The sequence below is a fragment of the Pseudophryne corroboree genome, chromosome 6 (assembly GCF_028390025.1).
Source record: "Pseudophryne corroboree isolate aPseCor3 chromosome 6, aPseCor3.hap2, whole genome shotgun sequence".
Lineage (NCBI taxonomy): Eukaryota > Metazoa > Chordata > Amphibia > Anura > Myobatrachidae > Pseudophryne > Pseudophryne corroboree.
Genome location: NC_086449.1, coordinates 170,045,818 through 170,068,652, shown reverse-complemented (window position 1 = coordinate 170,068,652; position 22,835 = coordinate 170,045,818). Strand labels below are relative to the sequence as shown.

Sequence of the window (22,835 nt, the reverse complement as noted above, 5' to 3'; positions counted from 1 at the left end):
AGTGACAGCAGGGACATGGAAAGTGACAGCAAGGGAATACAGTAGGGACTAGGGAGAGAGAAAGGCAGCAGGTTAGATTACCTGTTTAGCAGCGGCGGTGGTCTGCGGTGCTGTGGATGAGTAGGCTGTGGTAGGCGTGACGTGGAGGAGGCTGTGGGCCTCGGAGATAGTGCGGAGGAGGAGGCTGTGGGTGCGCAGAGGTCCGAGGGCGGGGCGGCAGAAGAGGCTGAGGGCGGCTGCAGTGGATCTGGAACCAGGCTGGCTTTATTATCCCTGCCGCCGCATCGAGATCCTGTGACCACGGCGCTAATATTTCAAAACTGCTGCGGACCGGCAGCCAATCAGCGACAGATTTGAACTAGTAGCACCGCGGTCACAGGAGCTCGATGCAGCGGCAGGGATAATAAAGCCGGCCTGGTCCCAGATCCGCTGCAGCTGGGAGTCTGGAACCTGGGCTTCCAGTGCGGCGGCGATGGTAGGGGTGGAGCGACGGAGGGCGGACCGGGAACGCAGCTTCTTTGTCGGCCCATACAGTAATGCCCCCAGCAGTAGCACCCCTTATACAATGCCCACAGTAGTAGTGCCCCTTATGCAATGCCCCCAACAGTAGTGCCCCCTTTACAATGCCCTCATTAGCTGTGCACCCCATCAGTAATGCCCTTAATGGTAATGCCCCTGTGTAGTATTGCCCCTAGTCGTTTAGCCCCTGTAGTTTAGCCCCAGTAGTCATGCCCATACTGGTAATGCCCCTGCAGTTATGACCCCAGCAATTTACTCCCCCCCCCCTTTAGTTTAGCCTCTGAGTGGTAATGCCCCCAGTAGTTTTGCCCTCATGTAGTTTGCCCCATGTAGTTTATCCCCCAGCGGTAATGCCCCCTGCAGTTGTGCCCCCAGTTGTTTAGCCCTTGTAGTTTAGCCCCCATGTAGTTTGCCAAAGTTAGTAATGTCCCCAGTAGTTTGCCCCCTTGTAGTTATACCCCCAGTAGTTTAGCTCCTGTAATTATGCCCCCTTGTAGTTAACCCCCAGTAGTAATGCTGCCAGTAGTTTGCCCCTTTGTAGCTTGCCCCCTTGTAGTAATGCCCCCAGTAGTTTGCCCCTTGTAGTTTGCCCCAGCAGTAAAGCCCCCAGTAGTTTGCCCCCAGTACTAAAGCCCCCCAGTAGTTTGCCCCTCTGTAGTTTGCCCCAGTAGTAAAGCCCCCCAGTAGTTTGCCCCTCTGTAGTTTGCCCCAGTAGTAAAGCCCCCCAGTAGTTTTGCCCCTCTGTAGTTTGCCCCAGTAGTAAAGCCCCCCAGTAGTAAAAGTCCCCCAGTAACTAGCCCCCAGTAGAAACGCCGCTAGTGGTACACATATAGGAGGGAGGGGGGGGGGAGCACCATACTTACCAAGCCCCGCTCCCGCCGCAGTCCTCTCTCGCCGCCCGCTCCGCTGCACTATGGGAGAGACGTCATGACGTCTCTCCCATAGCGCGCACTGACAGAGCCGGAAGCCGGAGCTCAGTACTGAGCTCCGGCTGCCGCTGCGGAGAGGGAGACGGGCGCCCGCTGGTAACGCGATCTCAGCGGGCGCCCGGCATCTCCCTGCAGCGCCGCCCGGGACATCGGGTTAGGTGAGCCGGGGGGAGACGGAACTGCGTTCCGTCTCCTGGTGGAACTGACGGAACGCAGTTCCGCCCCGTTCCGGCTCACTTTAACCCCTGGTCCAGAGCATGGAGGCGCTACCAGGAGACAGGCCAGTACATCAGGAGATGTGGAGGAGGCCGTATGAGGGCAACAACCCAGCAGCAGGACCGCTACCTCCGCCTTTGTGCAAGGAGGAACAGGAGGAGCAGTGCCAGAGCCCTGCAAAATGACCTCCAGCAAGCCAAAAATGTGCATGTGTCTACTCAAACGATCAGAAACAGACTCCATGAGGGTGGTATGAGGGCCCAACGTCCACAGGTGGGGGTTGTGCTTACAGCCCAACACCGTGCAGTACGTTTGCCATTTGTCAGAGAACACCAAGATTGGCAAATTCACCACTGGCGCCCTGTGCTCTTCACAGATGAAAGCAGGTTCTCACTGAGCACGTGACAGATGTGACAGAGTCTGGAGATGCCAAGGAGAATGTTCTGCTGCCTGCAACATCCTCCAGCATGACCGGTTTGGCAGTGGGCCAGTAATGGTGTGGGGTGGCATTTCTTTGGGGGGCCGCACAGCCCTCCATGTGCTCGCCAGAGGTAGCCTGACTGCCATTAGGTACCGAGATGAGATCCTCAGACCCCTTGTGAGACCATATGCTGGTGCGGTTGGCCCTGGGTTCCTCCTAATGCAAGACAATTCTAGACCTCATGTGGCTGGAGTGTGTCAGCAGTTCCTGCAAGACGAAGGCATTGATGCTATGGACTGGCCCGCCCGTTCCCCAGACCTGAATCCAATTGAGCACATCTGGGACATCATGTCTCGCTCCATCCACCAATGTGGCGTTGCACCACGGACTGTCCAGGAGTTGGCGGATGCTTTAGTCCAGGTCTGGGAGGAGATCCCTCAGGAGACCATCTGCCACCTCATCAGGAGCATGCCCAGGCATTGTAGGGAGGTCATACAGGCATGTGGAGGCCACACACACTACTGAGCCTCATTTTGACTTGTTTTAAGGATATTACATCAAAGTTGGATCAGCCTGTAGTGTGTTTTTCCACTTTAATTTTGAGTGTAACTCCAAATCCAGACCTCCATGGGTTAATAAATTTGATTTCCATTGATCATTTTTGTGTGATTTTGTTGTAAGCACATTCAACTATGTAAAGAACAAAGTATTTAATAAGAATATTTCATTCATTCAGATCTAGGATGTGTTATTTTAGTGTTCCCTTTATTTTTTTGAGCAGTGTATATATATATATATATATATATAGAATAGATTTTATAGTACTTGATCAATAAGCGATTTTACTTTATCTCTTCATTATTATTTCTTTTCTATGTATAGTTTGCTTTCATTATTCCATGAATTTCCTACGTAGCACTATTTAATTTGATTCTCTATGGGGCTAAGTCATACCTGATCGTTGCTGTGCATTTTCGCACAGTGGGCGATCAGGTCTGAACTGCGCATGCACAGGCACCGCAGTGCGCCGGCGCATGCCAGGGATGCGATCGACATCTCTGTGATCGCTTGATTGACACACAGAGGTGTTCGCTGGGTGAGAGGGGGCGGGCCAGCGGCGTTGGGCCTCCATTTTGGGGGCGCGGTCCGGGCAATGCAGGCATGCTCGGACCGTGTGGGGGGGCAGGCTGCAGCGGCTGCGTGATGTCACACGCAGCCACTGCGACCCAGAGAGCAACGGGTAGCTCACTGCCAGCGCGCAGGAGCTGCGTTGGTAGGGAGCTACTCTTCAGGTACAAAAGCATCGCCGCCGTGTAATGCTTTTGTACCTGTGCGGCGGGGGAAGGGCCAGACATGCGGGGCGGTCTAGCCTTGTGCTGGGCGTCCCCCCGCATGTCAGGGTGGCTGATTATAGCCGTGCAAAATTTTGCACGGCTATGATCAGGTCTTAATTAGGCCCCATGTACATTCACTTGATCTTACATCTTTCACCTCTTACTTATCTTTATCACTATGTAAATGATTACACATATCTGTAACCATACAAACTCAATAGAACCTTACGCTTAAAGGATCACTTTGGTAAACAAGTAGGTCAAGCTCCATCAGTAACCGGCAGTGATATTCCTCCACAATTAAAGAAAATTTTACCAAGATCTAAATTTGATCCAACGACACAAAATCCCTCTATACGAACTTTTACATGGCTTTTGGATATAGAGGGTAAGGAGACAATTAGTTCACCTGGTCGAGCTAATAATCTCAATAAGGAAGAGATGGCGGCTATAAAATCCCTGTCAGAATGGAGAGATATCATTATCCGCCCCGCCGATAAAGGCGGTGCGGTAGTGGTACAGAATTTAGAAGATTACAGATCTGAATGCAACAGACAACTATTGGATACCACTACCTATGAGTTATTACTGAATGATCCAAGTGGGGTGTTTAAGAAAGAAATGGACACTTTATTATTACAGGCAGTTAAAGATGGCATTATAAATGATCAATTACGACTAGCACTAACAGTTGACTGTCCGGTTGTACCTTTATTTTATGTGGTCCCAAAAGTCCATAAGAATCCCCCAAAAAACCCCGGTCGTCCCATTGTATCGGGGAGGGGTTCATTATATCAACCCATCTCTGTATATTTGGACTCAGTCTTAAATACATGCATTAAACTAATTCCTTCTTATTTACAGGACACAACTTCATTGTTGAACAAATTGAGTGATGTGGTTGTGACTCCCGGTTCGGTGGTATTGTGTAGTGTAGACGTGGCTAGCCTCTATACCTGCATACCACATGGTGCAGGTGTAGAGGCAGTCAGGTCACTTATAGTAGATAATCCTTCCTATATAGGACCACCGGTTGATTTCTTTCTAAAATTGCTCTTTATGGTTTTGACCCGAAATTTCTTTCTACATGATGGCAGGTTTTATCTACAGAAGGCGGGCTGTGCGATGGGGTCCTCAGTGGCCCCATCGTACGCGAACGCATTCATGTATGCTGTTGAACAACAACTATTTTGGAGGCATGGCACACTACTTTCTAATATCCATCTATATGTTAGATATATAGATGACTTGCTCATTGTTTGGTCTGGTACTATAGTAGATCTTCGTAAGATATTGGATGAGCATAATCTGTCTGATAGTGTGGTGAAACTGTCATATGATATCAGCATGGAGTCAGTACATTACTTGGATGTTAAGATCTCAGTAGGTGAACATAGTTTGAGTACTGCGTTTTTTGTCAAAAGCACCGACAGAAATACCATTTTAAGGAATGACAGTTTTCACCCCTTGCCTCTCCGCAATAGTTTGCCCTATTCACAAATGTTGAGGGCCAGGCGCATTACATCAGATCCCCCCATGATTGATTCGGCCTTGGATCAAATGGTGAATACATTTGTAGAAAGAGGCTATGATAGAAAGTTATTAGAAAGCACTAAAAATAGTGTTGAATATTCCACGGGCAGACACCCTTAAGTATCAACCTCATGGAGAGCCAAATAGTGCCCCAGAAGTAGTTCCATGGGTGAGTCAATATACGGACAAAAGCCCTACTCTTACCAAAAAGGCCAAAAAATGGTGGCCTATGGTAAATAGTGATACAGATTTACCACTATTGCAGCAAGCTAAATTACTACCTAGCTACACTAGAGGTAGGAACTTAAAGGACCGTCTGGTCAAGCTTGACATTACAGGAATGGACAAAAAGAATCCATCTCATTTTCTAAGTAGGAGAAATGGCTGTTATAGACGCTTAGGGTGTGTGACCTGCAGAGCCCTGTTAGCCGGCAATACATTTTGTCATCCTCATACAGGAAAGAGATTTGAGATAAAGTATCCAGTTACATGTAGCACCACTTTTGTCATTTATATGCTGACCTGCCCTTGTGGGTTGGCATATATTGGCAAAACACAGCGTCAATTTAAGGAGCGTATGGCGCAGCACAGGACAGCCATTAGATACGCCTTAGAGTCAGGCAACAGTGATCAGCCTGTGGCCAGACATTGTGTTGAAGCCAGACATAGCATAGCCAGTATGAGAGCAATTATCATAGACCATGTTCCCTTAAAAATTCGGGGGGGGTTGTCCGAGCAAAAATTTTGCTTCAAAAGGAATGCAGGTGGATTTTTGTGTTAGATACTATGGCACCCCGAGGGTTAAATGAGAGCCTTGGCCTACAATGCTTTCTTTAATTTAATTCAGTTAATTTTCAGGCACTAGTGATCCATCATAGTGGGGACTTGTAGGGTGGTGATTGTGATATTGTGTATGGTATTACTGTTGTCACTACTAATATGATTAATCTGATACATTGTATAGTCTTAAGTGTCATTTGCTGTGGTACTTTGTTTTTAACATGTCTTTGATATGGATTGTTTATGTGTTGCATAGCAACCACGCAGAGTGTGCCGTCTACGCCGGAGGGCGCCGCCTGATGACGTCATGGGCTCCGTCCGGCCGTGCGAGGATGTGTGACCGACGGGAAGACCTGCGATGCAGAAGGCTGGCGTCCTCCAGGTGGGATAGGTAAGACTGCTTGATTGCGCTTGGGGGAGGGTATAAATGTATGCTTTTTGATATTATGTATTTATGTTCATGCTGTCCCTGACGACGGAGGTATCCCCGAAACGTAGGATCTAATAAAGGACCGTTTTATATTTCATAAGAAGCCTGGTGAGTGCCACTTATTTGCATATACTATGTGTTTGTGTATATATATATATATATATATATATATAGTATATCCTGATGTGAGTGCTGCACTCTTGATTGAAAAAAAATTATATATATATATATATATATATATATATATATATATATATATATATATGAAAAAGAATGATGAAGGCGCACTCAGTGAATCAAGGTATAAAGTAGATTTACTACAAATAGCAAGCTCACATACATCAAGGTTTAAAATCACCGGCTCATGGAAATCGAAACCGCTGTCTCCAATGCCACTCGCAGCAGTCTGTCTCTCAGATTGCCGGCATGCAGTGATACTCAGGTCAGCGTCTCAGCTTACGGAACAGGTGTTCTTGGTTGGAACGAACACGTCCTTGTTTAGGCCACGCCCAACGCGTTTCGTCACTGTATGACTTCGTATGACTACAGTGACGAAACGTGTTGGGCGTGGCCTAAACAAGGACGTGTTCGTTCCAACCAAGAACACCTGTTTCCGTAAGCTGAGACGCTGACCTGAGTATCACTGCATGCCGGCAATCTGAGAGACGGACTGCTGCGAGTGGCATTGGAGACAGCGGTTTCGATTTCCATGAGCCGGTGATTTTAAACCTTGATGTATGTGAGCTTGTTATTTGTAGTAAATCTACTTTATACCTTGATTCACTGAGTGCGCCTTCATCATTCTTTTTCAGTTAATTCTAACAGTGTGGTTACGCTGTTTAGAAGTGCCAGCACCGACATCAGAAACTACATACGGAGTTTATGGATTTTTATGGACCTATAACATTGATTGCACAACCTTCTTCTTCTCGCATATATATATATATATATATATATATATATAAAACAGATTTTGTAGTGCTTGATCAATAAGCGATTTTACTTTATCTCTTCATTATTATTTCTTTTTTATGTATAGTTTGCTTTCATTATTCCATGAATTTCCTACGTAGCACTATTTAATTTATTTCTCTATGGGGCTAAGTCATACCTGATCGCTGCTGTGCATTTTCGCACAGTGGGCGATCAGGTCTGAACTGCGCATGCACAGGCACCGCAGTGCGCCGGCGCATGCCAGAGATGCGATCGACATCTCTGTGATCGCATGATTGACACACAGAGGTGTTCGCTGGGTGAGAGGGGGCGGGCCAGCGGCGTTGGGCCTCCATTTTGGGGGCGCGGTCCGGGCAACACAGGCATGCTCGGACCGTGTGGGGGGGCGGGCTGCAGAGGCTGCGTGATGTCACACGCAGCCACTGCGACCCAGAGAGCAACGGGTAGCTCACTGCCAGCGCGCAGGAGCTGCGTTGGTAGGGAGCTACTCTTCAGGTACAAAAGCATTGCCGCCGTGTAATGCTTTTGTACCTGTGCGGCGGGGGAAGGGCCAGACATGCGGGGCGGTCTAGCCTTGTGCTGGGCGTCCCCCCGCATGTCAGGGTGGCTGATTGTAGCCGTGCTAAATTTTGCACGGCTATGATCAGGTCTGAATTAGGCCCCATGTACATTCACTTGATCTTACATCTTTCACCTCTTACTTATCTTTATCACTATGTAAATGATTACACATATCTGTAACCATGTTTTGATCTCCAAGGTGCTACACTCTGCTTTCTACTTGTTAATCAATTTTCCCTGCCCCCACAGTCCCCATACATTTAATTCCACAACCATATGTTAGCCAACCTCTACTCTTAGTGCTTCCAATACCTTTAAACATACACAGTATATTCCACCTATAGGTTTTTCCTTCACCCACTCTTCATAAGACACCCATCACTCATTTGTCCTATACATTTCTGCATTTAGAAAACAGGCAGTGGAGCAGCGCCCTGCTAAAACATGCTAGGGTAAAGTAAATGCTACATCTATGCAACCCAGCTATTGTGCAACACGAACACCAAAATTGAGACTCTCCAAATGTCCAAACAGCTTCAGTAATTGCACATGGGCTGTCTTGAACCTTGGTGATTCTCAATTTAAGTCGATAGGCCGCTTGTAACAAATATGTGCAGATGTACTAAGCTTTGGAGAGAGATAACCTGAAGAGAGATAAAGTACCGGCCAATCAGCTCCTAACTGTCATTTATCAAACACAGCCTGTAACATGGCAGTTAGGAGCTGATTGGCTGGTACTTTATCTCTGTCCACTTTATCTCTCTCCTAGGGGCATATTCACATCACTTAATTTCTACAAAAGTAGCAGAAAATGAACATTGTTACTGCTACATAGCTGGATATATCTTCTGATTTAGCATATAACAGGCGTTTGCCTGCGGCTTCACTTGCGTGGATGTCTGTTATTGCTCAGCGGAACTAATTTTACAAACACTGTAATATTCTGATGTATATTTATATTGTACACATTGATCACAAAATTTCTTTGTAAACAATATTTTCAGTTTTTCCTTCAGGGATTGACACAAAAAGATGCTTGGTGCTACTAACTCATGAGCAAGTCACATAAAGCTGCCCATGTGGGGAAGCATCTGGTCCTGAGATCTACGCCAGCAGCCTTGAGCATTTTTTCGGGTGTGCAACATATATATATGTGTATGTATATATATATATATATATATATATATTGTAAAGTCATTTTGGACTTGAGGAGCCTGCACGCTGTATGCGCCATGTGTCAAGTGTCTGTTTTTTCTCTTATTGCGCCTCTCCATGATGTCACATCGAGATAACACTTATTTCTAGGTCACTAAGCTATACAATAGGGAATTTGCAATCCAAATTCATCCAGCAGTTTTTGCGTGATGCCAGGAAGAACAGACAAACAGACAAAAAAATCAGGAAAAACTTGTTTTTGTCTCCATAGTTCATAAACCGTCCCTACTGTAGAAGTATATTTCTCAAAAATGCAATATAGTAAATAATAAGAATTTACTTACCGATAATTCTATTTCTCGTAGTCCGTAGTGGATGCTGGGGACTCCGTCAGGACCATGGGGGATAGCGGGCTCCGCAGGAGACAGGGCACATCTAAAAAGCTTTTTAGGTCACATGGTGTGTACTGGCTCCTCCCCCTATGACCCTCCTCCAAGCCTCAGTTAGGTACTGTGCCCGGACGAGCGTACACAATAAGGAAGGATCTTGAATCCCGGGTAAGACTCATACCAGCCACACCAATCACACCGTACAACTTGTGATCTGAACCCAGTTAACAGTATGATAACAAAACGAAGTAGCCTCCGAAAAGATGGCTCACAACAATAGTAATAACCCGATTTTTGTAACAATAACTATGTACAAGCATTGCAGACAATCCGCACTTGGGATGGGCGCCCAGCATCCACTACGGACTACGAGAAATAGAATTATCGGTAAGTAAATTCTTATTTTCTCTAACGTCCTAGTGGATGCTGGGGACTCCGTCAGGACCATGGGGATTATACCAAAGCTCCCAAACGGGCGGGAGAGTGCGGATGACTCTGCAGCACCGAATGAGAGAACTCCAGGTCCTCCTTAGCCAGAGTATCAAAATTTGTAAAATTTTACAAACGTGTTCTCCCCTGACCACGTAGCTGCTCGGCAAAGTTGTAATGCCGAGACTCCTCGGGCAGCCGCCCAGGATGAGCCCACCTTCCTTGTGGAATGGGCATCTACATATTTCGTCTGTGGCAGGCCTGCCACAGAATGTGCAAGCTGAATTGTACTACAAATCCAGCGTGCAATAGACTGCTTAGAAGCATGAGCACCCAGCTTGTTGGGTGTATACAGTATAAACAGCAAGTCAGACTTTCTGACTCCAGCCGTCCTAACTATATATATATATATATATATATTTTTAGGGCCCTGACCACGTCTAGTAACTTGGAGTCCTCCAAGTCCCTAGTAGCCGCAGGCACCACAAGAGGTTGTTTCAGGTGAAAACGCTGACACCCCTTCATGAAGAAACTGGAGACGAGTCCCAGTTCTGTCCTGTTCAAATGGAAAATTTTAATATGGGCTTTTGTAAGACAAAGCCGCCCATTCTGACAATCGCCTGGCCGAGGCCAGGGCTAACAACATGGTCACTTCCCATGTGAGATATTTCAAATCCACAGATTTGAGCGGTTCAAACCAATATGATTTTAAGAAATCCCAACACTATGTTGAGATCTCACGGTGCCCCTAGGGGCACAAAAAAGCTGTATATGCAATACATCCTTTACAATCTGGACTTCAGGAACTGAAGTCAATTCTTTCTGGAAGAAAATCTACAGGGCCGAAATTTAAATGTTAATGAACCCCAATTTGAGGTCCAAAACACTCCTGTTTTCAGGAAGTGTAGAAATCGACCTAGTTGAATTTCCGTCGTGGAGCCTTCCTGGCCTCACCCACGCAACATATTTTCACCACATGTGGTGATGACGTTGTGCGGTCACCTCCTTCCTGGCTTTGACCAGGGTAGGTATGACCTCTTATGGAATGCCTTTTCCCCTCAGGATCCGGCATTCAACCGCCATGCCGTCAAACGCAGCCGCGGTAAGTCTTGGAATAGACATGGTACTTGCTGAATCAAGTCCCTTCTTAGCTCCCCAGGCCCTTAGTCCTCTGTGAGCATTTCTTGAAGTTCCGGGTACCAAGTCCCTCTTGGCCAATCCGGAGCCACTAGTATAGTTCATACTCCTCTATGTCTTATAATTCTCAATACCCTGGTTATGAGAAACAGAGGAGGGAACACATACACAGACTGGTACACCCACGGTGTTACCAGAACATCCACAGCTATCGCCTGAAGGTCTCATGACCTGGCGGAATACCTGTCCCGTTTTTGTTCGGGCGGGACGCCATCATGTCCACCTTTGGTCTTTGCCAACGGTCCACAATCATGTTGAAAAACTTCCCTATGAAGTTTCCACTCTCCCGGGTGGAGGTCATGCCTGCTGAGGAAGTCTGCTTCCCAGTCGTCCACTCCCGGAAAGAACACTGCTGACAGTGCTATCACATGATTTTCCGCCTAGCGAAAAATCCTTGCAGTTTTCACTGCCCTCCTGCTTCTTGTGCCGCCCTTCTGTTTACGTGGGCGACTGCCGTGATGTTATCCCACTGGATCAATACCGGCTGACCTTGAAGCAGAGGTCTAGCTAAGTTTAGAGCATTATAAATTTGCTCTAAGCTTATTTATGCGGAGAGAATTCTCCAGACTTAATCACACTTCCCTGGAAATTTTTTCCCTGTGTGACTGTTCCCCAGCCTCTCAGGCTGGCCTCCGTGGTCACCGGCATCCAATCCTGAATGCCGAATCTGCGGCCCTCTAGAAGATGAGCACTCTGTAATCACCACAGGAGAGACACCCTTTTCCTTGGATATAGGGTTATCCGCTGATGCATCTGAGGATGCGATCCGGACCATTTGTCCAGCAGATCCCACTGAAGAGTTCTTGCGGGAAATCTGCCGAATGGAATTGCTTCGTAATAAGCCACCATTTTTTACCAGGACTCTTGTGCAATGATGCACTGACACTTTTCCTGGTTTTAGGAGGATCCCGATTAGCTCGGATAACTCCCTGGTTTTCTCCACTGGGAGAAACACGTTTTTCTGGACTGTGTCCAGAATCTTCCCTAGGAACAGTAGACGTGTCGTCGGAAAAAGCTGCGATTTTGGAATATTTAGAATCCACTCGTGCTGTCGTAGAACTACTTAAGATAGTGCTACTCCGACCTCCAACTGTTCTCTGGACCTTGCCCTTATCAGGAAAGCGTCCATGTTTCTTTTAAGAAAAATCATCATTCCGGCCATTACCTTGGTAAAGACCCGGGGCGCCGTGGACCATCCAAACGGCAGCGTCTGAACTGATAGTGACAGTTCTGTACCAGGAACCTGAAGTACCCTTGGTGAGAAGGGCAAATTTGGACCTGTAGGTAAACGTCCCTGATATCCAGTGACATCATATCGTCCCCTTCTTCCTGGTTCGCTATCACTGCTCCGAGTGACTCCATCTTGATTTGAACGCTTGTATGTAAGTGTTCAAATATTTCAGATCTCACCGAGCCGGTTGGCTTCAGTACCACAATATAGTGTGGAATACTACCCCCTTCCTTGTTGTAAGAAGGGTACTTTGATTATCACCTGCTGGGAATACAGCCTGTGAATTGTGTGAGGGGGAGACGTCTCGAATTTCCAATGTACACCTGGGATATTACATGTAGGATCCCGGAGTTCCCTTGCGAGTGTTGCTGAAACTCTTGAGATGACCCCCTACCGCACCTGAGTCCGCTTGTACGGCCCAAGCGTTATGCTGCGGACTTGGCAGAAGCCGTGAGGAGCTTCTGTTCCTGGGAATGAGCTGCTTGCTGCAGTCTTCTTCCCTTTCCTCTCCCCCTGGGCAGATATGACTGGCCTTCGCCCGCCTGCCCGTATGGGGACGAAAGGACTGAGACTGAAAAGACTGTGTCCTTTTCTGCCAATATGTGACTCGGGGTAACAAAAGGTGGATTTTTCAGCTGTTGCCATGGCCACCAGGTCCAATGGACCGCCCCTTTATACGGCAATACTTCCATATGCCGTCTGGAATCTGCCTCACCTGACCACTGTCGTGTCTTCGTCTGGCAGATATGTACATCACATTTACTCTTTGATGCCAGAATGCAAATATGCCTCTGCGCATCACACATATATAGAAATGCATCCCTAAAATGCTCTATAGACAATAAAATCCTGTCCCTGTCAAGGGTATCAAAATTTTCAGTCAGGAAATCCGACCAAGCCCCCTCAGCGCTGCACATCCAGGCTGAGGCGATTGCTGGTCGTAGTATAACACCAGTATGTGTGTATATACTGTTATGATATTTTTCAGCTTCCTATCAGCTGGCTCCTTGAGGGCGGCCGTATCTGGAAACGGTAACGCCATGTTTTTTATATGCGTGTGAGCGCCTTGTCCACCCTAAGGTGTGTTTTCCAACTCGCCCTTACTACTGGCGGGAAAAAGGGTATACCGCCCATAACTTTCTGTCGGAGGAACCCCACGTATCATCACACACTTCATTTAATTTATCTGATTCAGGCAAAACTACAAGTAGTTTATTCCCACCCTACAAAATACCCTTATTTGTGGTACTTGTGGTATCAGAAATACGTAACACCTCCTTCATTGCCCTTAACATGTAACTTGTGGCCCTAAAGGAAAAAATAGGATTTTGGTACCTACCAGGTAAATCCTTTTCTTTGAATCCATAGGGGGCACTGGAGTACTCTTGGGATATGGACGCCTTCCACCGGAAGAAGGCACTGAATAAATTAATTTTTGAGACTACTCCTCCCCTCCATATCCTGCAGCACTTCAGTGTTTTTTACTGAGCCGAACAGGATCGATAGAGAGATTGACAAAAGGAGAATTACATATAGTCTCACAGACAACAATAAAGTTGACACAACGTAACAGACAACTAAACAGTTGACACCATAACTGATTAACCCTTGTTAAATTTAAACCAGTCGTGAAAGTGTGTTACCATAAGAACCACTGGACTCCTAAAACAGGTAAACTGCTCTGGGTGGGCGTCCAGTGCCCCCTATGGATTCAAAGAAAAGGATTTACCTGGTAGGTACCAAAATCCTATTTTCTTTTTCATCCACTAGGGGTCACTGGAGTACTCTTGGGATGTACCAAAGTCTCCTCCGTGGCGGGAGAGCTGTTTGGCACCTGTAACACTAAACGGCCAAAGTTAGATGCTGCTGCCGCGAACGTATCAAACTTGTAAAAGCGCACAAACGTGTGCACTGACGACCAAGTAGCCGCACGGCAAAGCTGTGTCGTAGAAGCCCCACGACTCGCTGCCCATGACGTCCCCACAGAACGTGTGGAATGAGCTGTTACTGAAGTAGGTGGCTGTAACTTAGCATAAAGGTAAGCCTGACGTATAGTCAGTTTGATCCATCTGGATAAGGTCTGCTTAGAGGCTGGCCAACCCCTCTTAGCTGCGTCATAGAGAACAAACAACGTATCTGTCTTACGCACAGTAGACGTTCGGGAAACATAGATACGCAATGCGCGAACCACATCCAACGTTCCAGAGTCTCCTGTTAACACAGGAACTACTATTGGTTGATTGATGTGAAAAGACGACACTACCTTTGGTAGAAAAGCGGGATTCGTCCGAAGTTCCGCTCTGTCATCATGAAAAATTAAATACGGTGACTTGCATGACAAGGCACCCAAATCTGAAACACGCTTAGCCGAAGCTAAGGCTAAAAGAAAAATCGTTTTCCAAGTGAGAAATTTAATATCCACTTGTTGTAAGGGTTCAAAGTAATCGGACTGTAAGAAATCTAAAACCAGATTCAAGTCCCATGGTGCTGTAGGTGGAATGAAAGGAGGCTGTATCCTCTTTACACCCTGTAGAAACGTATGTATTGACTGCAACGAGGCCAATTTCCTTTGAAAATAAATTGACAACGCAGATACCTGCACCTTTAATGTGGAAAGACGTAGTCCTCCATCTAACCCCATTTGTAAAAATAACAAAAGACGGGATAATTTAAAAGACGATGTCGGAAATTTCCGAGCTTCACACCAACCTATATAAGTACGCCAAATTCTATAATAATGAGCTGCCGTAACCGGCTTCCTAGCTCGTACCATGGTTGGTATAACAGACTCAGGAATGCCCTCTTTCCTTAAGATGGCCTTTTCAACAGCCACCCCGTCAAACGCAGCCGCGCTAAATCGGGGTAAAGGAACGGACCCTGTTGTAACAGGTCCGGACGTAGTGGGAGTGGCCACGGATCGTCTGCGAGTAACCCGAGGAGATCCGAGAACCAAGCCCTCCGAGGCCAATGAGGCGCTATTAGAATGACTGTGACGAACCCTCTCTTGATCCGTTTTAGCACCAACGGGAGCAGCGGAAACGGTGGAAACAGATACACAAGGCTGTATGGCCACGTGGCTGTGAGAGCATCCACCGCCACTGCCCCTGGATCTCTTGTTCTGGACACATATCTTGACACCTGATGATTGTGGCGGGATGCCATTAGATCCACCTGAGGGTAACCCCACTTCTGGATCAACATCTGAAATACTTCTGGATTCAATGCCCACTCTCCTGGATGAAAATCCCGACGACTGAGAAAATCTGCCTCCCAGTTGTCCACTCCAGGAATGAACACTGCCGATAATATCACCTGGTGATATTCGGCCCATCTGAGGATCCGAGCTACTTCCCGCATAGCCATGCGGCTTCTCGTTCCTCCTTGTTTGTTTATATATGCGACTGCCGTCGCGTTGTCTGACTGCACCTGAACAGTCTGAAAACGAAACATGTACACCGCTTGTCTTAGAGTATTGTAAATCGCCCTGAGTTCCAGAACATTTATGGATAGCGATCTTTCGTGATCCGCCCAGAGGCCCTGGAGCCGATAACTCTGAACTACAGCTCCCCAACCTCTGAGACTTGCGTCTGTTGTCAGAATTATCCAATTCGCGACGCCGAATCGTCTCCCTGCAGATAGATTGTGTATTTTTAACCACCAGAGAAGAGACACCCTGACTTGTGGTGACAACCTCACCCTGTGGTGCAGCTGCAGATGTGATCCCGACCACTGTGCTAACACCTCCAGTTGAAACGGACGTGAGTGAAATCTTCCGAACTGAAGTGCTTCGAAAGCCGCCACCATTGTGCCTAGAAGGCGAATGCACAAATGTACTGAGACTGTGCGTGGCTTGAGCACTAATTGCACCAGATGACGAATGCCCTGTACTTTCTGTTGTGGCAGGTAAACCCTTTGTTTTACTGTATCGAGAATCATCCCTAGGAATTGAAGTCGCTGACACGGAATTAGATGTGATTTCTTTAAACTGACTATCCAACCGTGCTGAACTAGTACATTGTACGTTAGTAAGGCATGTTGGAGAAGCAATTGTTGAGACGGAGCCTTTATGAGTAGATCGTCTAAATACGGAACAATTATTACCCCTAGGGACCTGAGATGAGCTGTCATCACGGACATTACCTTGGTGAATACCCGAGGCGCTGATGAGAGGCCAAACGGTAGAGCCTGAAATTGGTAATGGTCTCGTCTTATCGCAAACCTTAAGAAACTCTGGTGAGGTGGCCAAATCGGAATGTGCAAATACGCATCCTTGAGATCTAGTGCAATCATGAATTCCTGTGGCTCTAACCCTGCAATTACTGACCTGAGAGATTCCATCTTGAATCTGTGGTAAGTGACGTAATGATTGAGACCTTTTAGGTTCAATATTGGCCTGACTGAGCCATCTGGTTTTGGTACCAGAAACAGACTGGAATAATAACCCTGCCCCTGTTCCTGCACAGGGACCGGAATTATCACTGCAGCATTCAGCAGAGACTGAATGGCAACCTGCAGAACTGCTTTCTTGTCGTCCGACACAGGCAGTCCTGTCGTGAAAAATCTTCCTGTCGGAAGATAATCGAACTCTATTTTGTAACCCTCTAATACTAAATTGCGGATCCACCCATCTGTGGACGTCTGCAGCCACGCCCCCTGAAAGCTCTGAAGGCGTGCTCCCACAATTGGAGATCCGAGATGGGCTGGGAGCCCGTCATGCCACTGGTTTGTTAGTGGTCTTGGTGTCTTGACGACGTGCATTGGATTGTCGGGCACTACGTCCCCGACCTCTTCTGCCCGGCGTGACTGCTCCTCCCTGCCCACGAAAGGGCTGAGTTCTAAAGGATTTGAACGCCGGACCAGAATATTTCCGTTTAGGTATAGTTGTAGGCGATGGAAGAAAAACAGACTTCCCTCCAGTAGCCTCAGAAATCCATTTGTCCAATTCAGGACCAAAAAGTTTCTCGCCATCATAAGGCAATGCCTCTATACCTTTTTTAACCTCCGTCTCCGCCTGCCACGAACGCAGCCAAAGTGCTCGTCGTACTGTGACTAGCGATGAGGACAGGCGAGAAGTAAGCTGACAGACGTCAGTAGAAGCTGTACATAGATATTCAGCAGCTTCCCAGATTTGATCCGCGAGAAGTATAAGATGATCATCTTGCAGAGCCGACTTGAGCTCTTTTATCCATACCATTAAAGCTTTAGTAACCCAAATGCCAACCAACCCAGGTCTTAACAGCACTCCAGTTGCTGTGTACATGGACCTTAGCATAGCCTCTATTTTACGATCTGCAGGGTCTTTAAGCGTAGTAGCAGTTGGGACTGGTATGGTTAACTTCCTCGTAAGTTTAGATACGGATGAATCCACCAAAGGTGGGTTCTCCCATGTAGCTGTCATGGCCTCTGGAAACGGGTAACTCGATTTAAATCTACGAGGAATAGAAAACCGTTTGTCCGGATTTTTCCGTGACTCCAGTAACATTTTATTAAGAGATTCCGAGATAGGGAAACACATCGGAGATCTCTGTCGTTTAGTAAAGACTACCTCATCATTCGTCAGTGGCTCCTCAGTTTCCGTAAACTCCAGCGACTGACGAACTGCTCTGATGAGATTGTCAATACCTGGGCTGTCAAAGTCGTCACCTTCTGACTGTTGTTCTATTTCGCCCTCCTCGTACTCCTGTTCAGTGAGGTCTAGTATCCCAGAGACAGGAAAATTAGTAGGAAAAGGAAACTTATCTTTTCCACTCAAGGTGGACTTATGACCAGTTTGAGACTCCCCAGGTAACTCAAATGGTCTCATCTTAAACTCAGATCTTGCCGCCTCTCTTTCTTCACGAGAGGCGGCCAGTTCTGATTGTAAACCAACTAATACATCTGCAAGTAAAGCCCATGGCGGGTCCTGAGATGCCTTTACTTCTGGAATGGAAATCGTATTTATGGCTGTATTAACAACACATGCTGTACATGTGGTGGATCCATCAGGCAACACACTCTTACAGACATGACATGACAAATGTTTCTTAGATTTTGCTGGTGTCTTACTCATTATGAAGACAGACAATACAAACTCCACACAGACAGACTGCACGACTCAGTAATAACACCAAAGTTCCTGGTATATATCTAGGCAAGTGCAGTGCCTGCCAGAAATACGAAAACTGACCCCAAAATTCCTCTAGTACCACTCTTAGCCGAGATGTAAAAATAGGAAACCTGGAACAGACAGGAGAACATTTAAACATATTAAGCATTTCTTGCACTGCCAAATACTGTTAAAGTCTCCCCCCCCCCCACTCCCACGACCTCCGTGTACAGCACCGGGTCTGGGCCTGTGGAAGTTTTGCAAAGGGCCGTGTGAGCGGCCTGTCTATAGACCCCGGACAACGGAACTCCTCGGCTGCTGCGGGCGGATGGCGGAAGCAGAGAGCGTGCTGCATGGAGCCGTGGAGCGGCCCATGCACACGTGCTCCCGCCCGCCACACACAGCATAACGGCGTGTCTGTGTAGCCAAGCAGCGCTGCTGCTGCGCAGGGAGCAGCGGTCTTTTAGGATGCTGGGAGCCGGAGAGTGAGAGCGCGCCGCATGGACCGTGAAGCGGCCCATGTACACGCGCTCCGGGCAGCGGTGAGTACCCAACAATCCCCAACAGTGGAGCGGCAGCAAGCGCTGACCGCCCCAACCCAACATACCTGGACCGTGACAAAAGTCTATGACGGGGCCTTCATCCAAGCTCCGTCCAGCTTTCCTGCAGGCAGCCTGCAAGTGGAGTGAGGGAGCTCTTTACAGAGAGGTCCGACACTCACGGCTACTCAGCCGCTTCCACTGTCCCTGACCCACGCCTGTTAGAAGGGGGGAAAGGACGTGGAAATTGAAGAAAAAAAAAAACTTAGAAAAAAATCCAATACTTTGTGGATGAGCTCCACTATGCCTTCTAACTGTGTCGAGCACAGAAAAAACACTGGAGTGCTGCAGGATATGGAGGGGAGGAGTAGTCTCAAAAATTAATTTATTCAGTGCCTTCTTCCGGTGGAAGCCGTCCATATCCCAAGAGTACTCCAGTGACCCCTAGTGGATGAAAAAGAAATACGTTTGTTTCTTCACCGTCGACACTGGGGTCAGTGTCCGTGTCAGTGTCTGTCGACCGACTGAGGTAAATGGGCGTTTTTACAAGCCCCTGACGGTGTCTGAGACGCCTGGACCGATACTAATTTGTCCGCCGGCTGTCTCATGTCGTCAACCGGCTTGCAGCGTGTTGACATTATCACGTAATTCCATAAGTAAGCCATCCATTCTGGTGTCGACTCCCTAGAGAGTGACATCACCATTACAGGCAATTTTCTCCGTCTCCTCACCAACATTTTCCTCATACATGTCGACACACACGTACCGACCTACAGCACACACATACAGGGAATGCTCTGATAGAGGACAGGACCCACTAGCCCTTTGGGGAGACAGAGGGAGAGTTTGCCAGCACACACCAAAAGCGCCATAATGTATATAACAACCCTAGAAGGTGTTGTTTCTATATATGGGCTCTTAATATATAATTATATCGCCAATTTATGCCCCCCTTCTCTTTAACCCTGTTTCTGTAGTGCAGGGGAGAGTGGGAGCCTTCCTCACCAGCGGAGCTGGTCAGGAAAATGGCGCTGAGTGCTGAGGAGAATAAGCTCCGCCCCTTTCACGGCGGGGTTTTCTCCCGGTTATTAGGAAAACTGGCCTGGGTTAAATACATACATATAGCCTTAATGGCTATATGTGATGTATTTATTTGCCAAATAGGTATTCATATTGCTGCCCCGGGCGCCCCCAGCAGCGCCCTGCACCCTCCGTGACCGTGTCAGTGAGCCGTGTAGCAACAATGGCGCACAGCTGCAGTGCTGTGCGCTACCTCTCTGAAGACTGTGAAGTCTTCTGCCGCCTGTTTCCGGACCTCCGTTCCGCCGTCTTTCTTCAGCGTCTGTAAGGGGGATCGGCGGCGCGGCTCCGGGACGAACCCCAGGCTGACCTGTGTTCCGACTCCCTCTGGAGCTCAGTGTCCAGTAGCCTAAAACTTCAATCCTCCTGCACGCAGGTGAGTTGCAAGTCTCTCCCCTAAGTCCCTCGTTGCAGTGATCCTGTCGCCAGCAGGAATCACTGATTAGAAACCTAAAAAAAAACTTTACTAAACAGCTCCTTAAGAGAGCCATCCAGTTTGCACCCTTCTCGGACGGGCACAAAAACCTAACTGAGGCTTGGAGGAGGGTCATAGGGGGAGGAGCCAGTACACACCATGTGACCTAAAAAGCTTTTTAGATGTGCCCTGTCTCCTGCGGAGCCCGCTATCCCCCATGGTCCTGACGGAGTCCCCAGCATCCACTAGGACGTTAGAGAAAAACTATTTTTAGGTGCTGCTTTTTAGAGCGTATTTTTGGCTACACATACATCCAACTCAGCATGAGCCCAGAAATCATGATGAAACATTTTTCTTTACATTTACAGACATATGCAAATAGAAGAGTTTGATATTCAAATGAGCTTTCAAATGCACAACTTTTTAAACTTGCAAAGAGTACACAAATCCTTGATAATCTGCCTTTTGAAATCACTCTGTTGATTGGTGCTTTCTATCAGGAAGCCGGTAATTTACAGAAAACCTCTCCCACATGTTTTTAGCCATAGTAGCTTCTATCTGATTTGTACTGATATTGATATAGGCCTAGGCATAACGAGTGAAATAAGCTGTCACTACTAGCGGTCACTACCAGCTGTCACTACAAGCTGTCACTACTAGGCTGTCCAGCCCTTGCTTATCAAGAATGAAGATCAATGCATACTAGTTCCATTGGCCCACTACTAGCAATTTCGGACAGTGGAGCCCAATGGGAAGGCAACATCTTTCTTGTACAGGAATCACAGTAGCTCTTCACCTCACTCTCCATCAGAGGTCAGTAACAGTGATCAGAATCTAGCCTCAGAATGACCTTATGGTTATACTTTCGCAAAAGAATTTACTTCTTTATTCTTCCACCGGTTCTCAATGTGGGACTTATTCAGAGTAGATCTGAAACACTATAAACAGATTTTGCATTACACACTCAGGGACTAAGAAGCCTACGCATGTTCTAAAGTGTTGTCATTAAAAAAATAAAATAATATTTGTAACTGCTTCGTTGCACCAATGCATTAGGGTACTTAGCTCTATCCAGCCAATAACTGTATTGCTATTGCATTTTGCACTGCTATTTTCTACATATTGCAAATGAACACATGAACCACGCTTCCAATGGAAATCCAGTATTACATCAAGGGGAGGCATGTCCAGCCACGGGAAATGAGTCACAGCTCGGAATATGCATATGCAACTGACTCTGAATAGGTAACAAAGACTGGATTTTAAAGTATATAGCATTTTGTGATTATGGATACGTCTGACTCTGAATAAAGATCGTAGGCGGTTATTCAGGTTTGTTAACAAACCACAAAAGTTAGTGTAACATGGATTCCGGTTATTGTATTTAGCGATGAATTGATGGATGTTTTGAGATCTATATGCATATGTGTATTTTATTTATTTAAAAATTTATAATATAAGAGTTCATACCCTTAGTATATTACTTCACTGGACCTGAAGAATATTAATATAATATATAATATATGGGAAAGTAAGTGTAAATATATGAAATGGTATGTATATATATGTATGATATGTAAGTACAGGCAGGGCTGAAGGTATATTTTAGGAAATTACATGTTTATAATTTATTGGATTATATATTAGATGTGGAATAGGTGCAGGGGTGCTTAACATTATAGCCTGTCGTATAGTAATACAAGAAAAACAGAGGTCAGCCGATATAATTGTATCGGCCTAGCAGTTGCCGTGTGTCTTTTAAGATAGTGAGAGACCTTGTGAGCCAGCAATAGGCTGCAGGGCATCAGAGAGCGGCAGATGGGGTCCCTAATGCTGTCCACGCGCTGCGGGAGTAATAACCTGCAGGGCGGGAAGAGCGGGTCCACGAGTGAGGATGCAGGGCTGATCGCGAGCTTGGGGAGAGACAGACACTGATTGGCGGCGGCTAGGGGATAGCGCACGGCTCCGGCGGGAAAGGAGCTGCACGAGCCGGAGGTAGGGGGAGAATAAATAAGAGCTCCCCACCGGCGGTGAGGCAGACTGCTGATCCCCCTGTTTGTGGGCACACTCGGGTTCCCAGCGCTGATGTAAGAGCTGTGCAGCGGCGTCTGGAGACCGGGTAGCGCAGCCAATACAGGGCAGGGCTGAGTGGCGGCGGAGAGCGGAGGCGGTGACCGAAGTTCCCCAGCTCTGCCTACACCCTGAGTACCTGTTGGGCTCAGCGGGAGAAGGGGCAGCTGGCTGAGCGGAGGCGGCGCAGAGAGCGGCTGTTCAGACGGAGAGCCGGAGGGGAGTGCTCCCACGGCAACGGAGAGGGAACAAGCCCTGCAGTCTTCTGATTCGCAGCACATATAGAGGGACTGGCCCAGCAGAGGCAGTCATTCTGGAGGGAGGAGTCAGGGGAGAAGTTGGCCCAGACTCTACAAGCTGTAAGTGAGCTTAAACTGAGCAGCACACAGTCGCACCTCATTGGCCTTGAACTGGCTTTGCAGTGTAGAACAGCTTGGATTATCTAGTGACTTGCAGCATAGAGTGGCCAAAAGTAAATATTGAGCCCTACGCTGCCAACTTTGGCCCTAGTATAAACTATATGCATATATATTTCTCTATCGTCCTAAGTGGATGCTGGGGTTCCTGA

At 47.3% G+C, this 22,835-nt stretch overlaps 1 long non-coding RNA gene across 1 annotated transcript in view; it reads right to left on the bottom strand.

Annotated features, from left to right (window-relative positions):
- LOC134935101 (uncharacterized) overlaps window positions 1–22,571 on the bottom strand; it is a 43,454-nt gene extending 20,883 nt beyond the window's left edge. Inside the window, exon 1 of the long non-coding RNA XR_010179901.1 lies at window positions 22,407–22,571. This is a non-coding gene — a long non-coding RNA (uncharacterized LOC134935101). The remainder of the gene's footprint in view (window positions 1–22,406) is intronic.
- Between the last annotated feature and the right edge of the window lie 264 nt (window positions 22,572–22,835).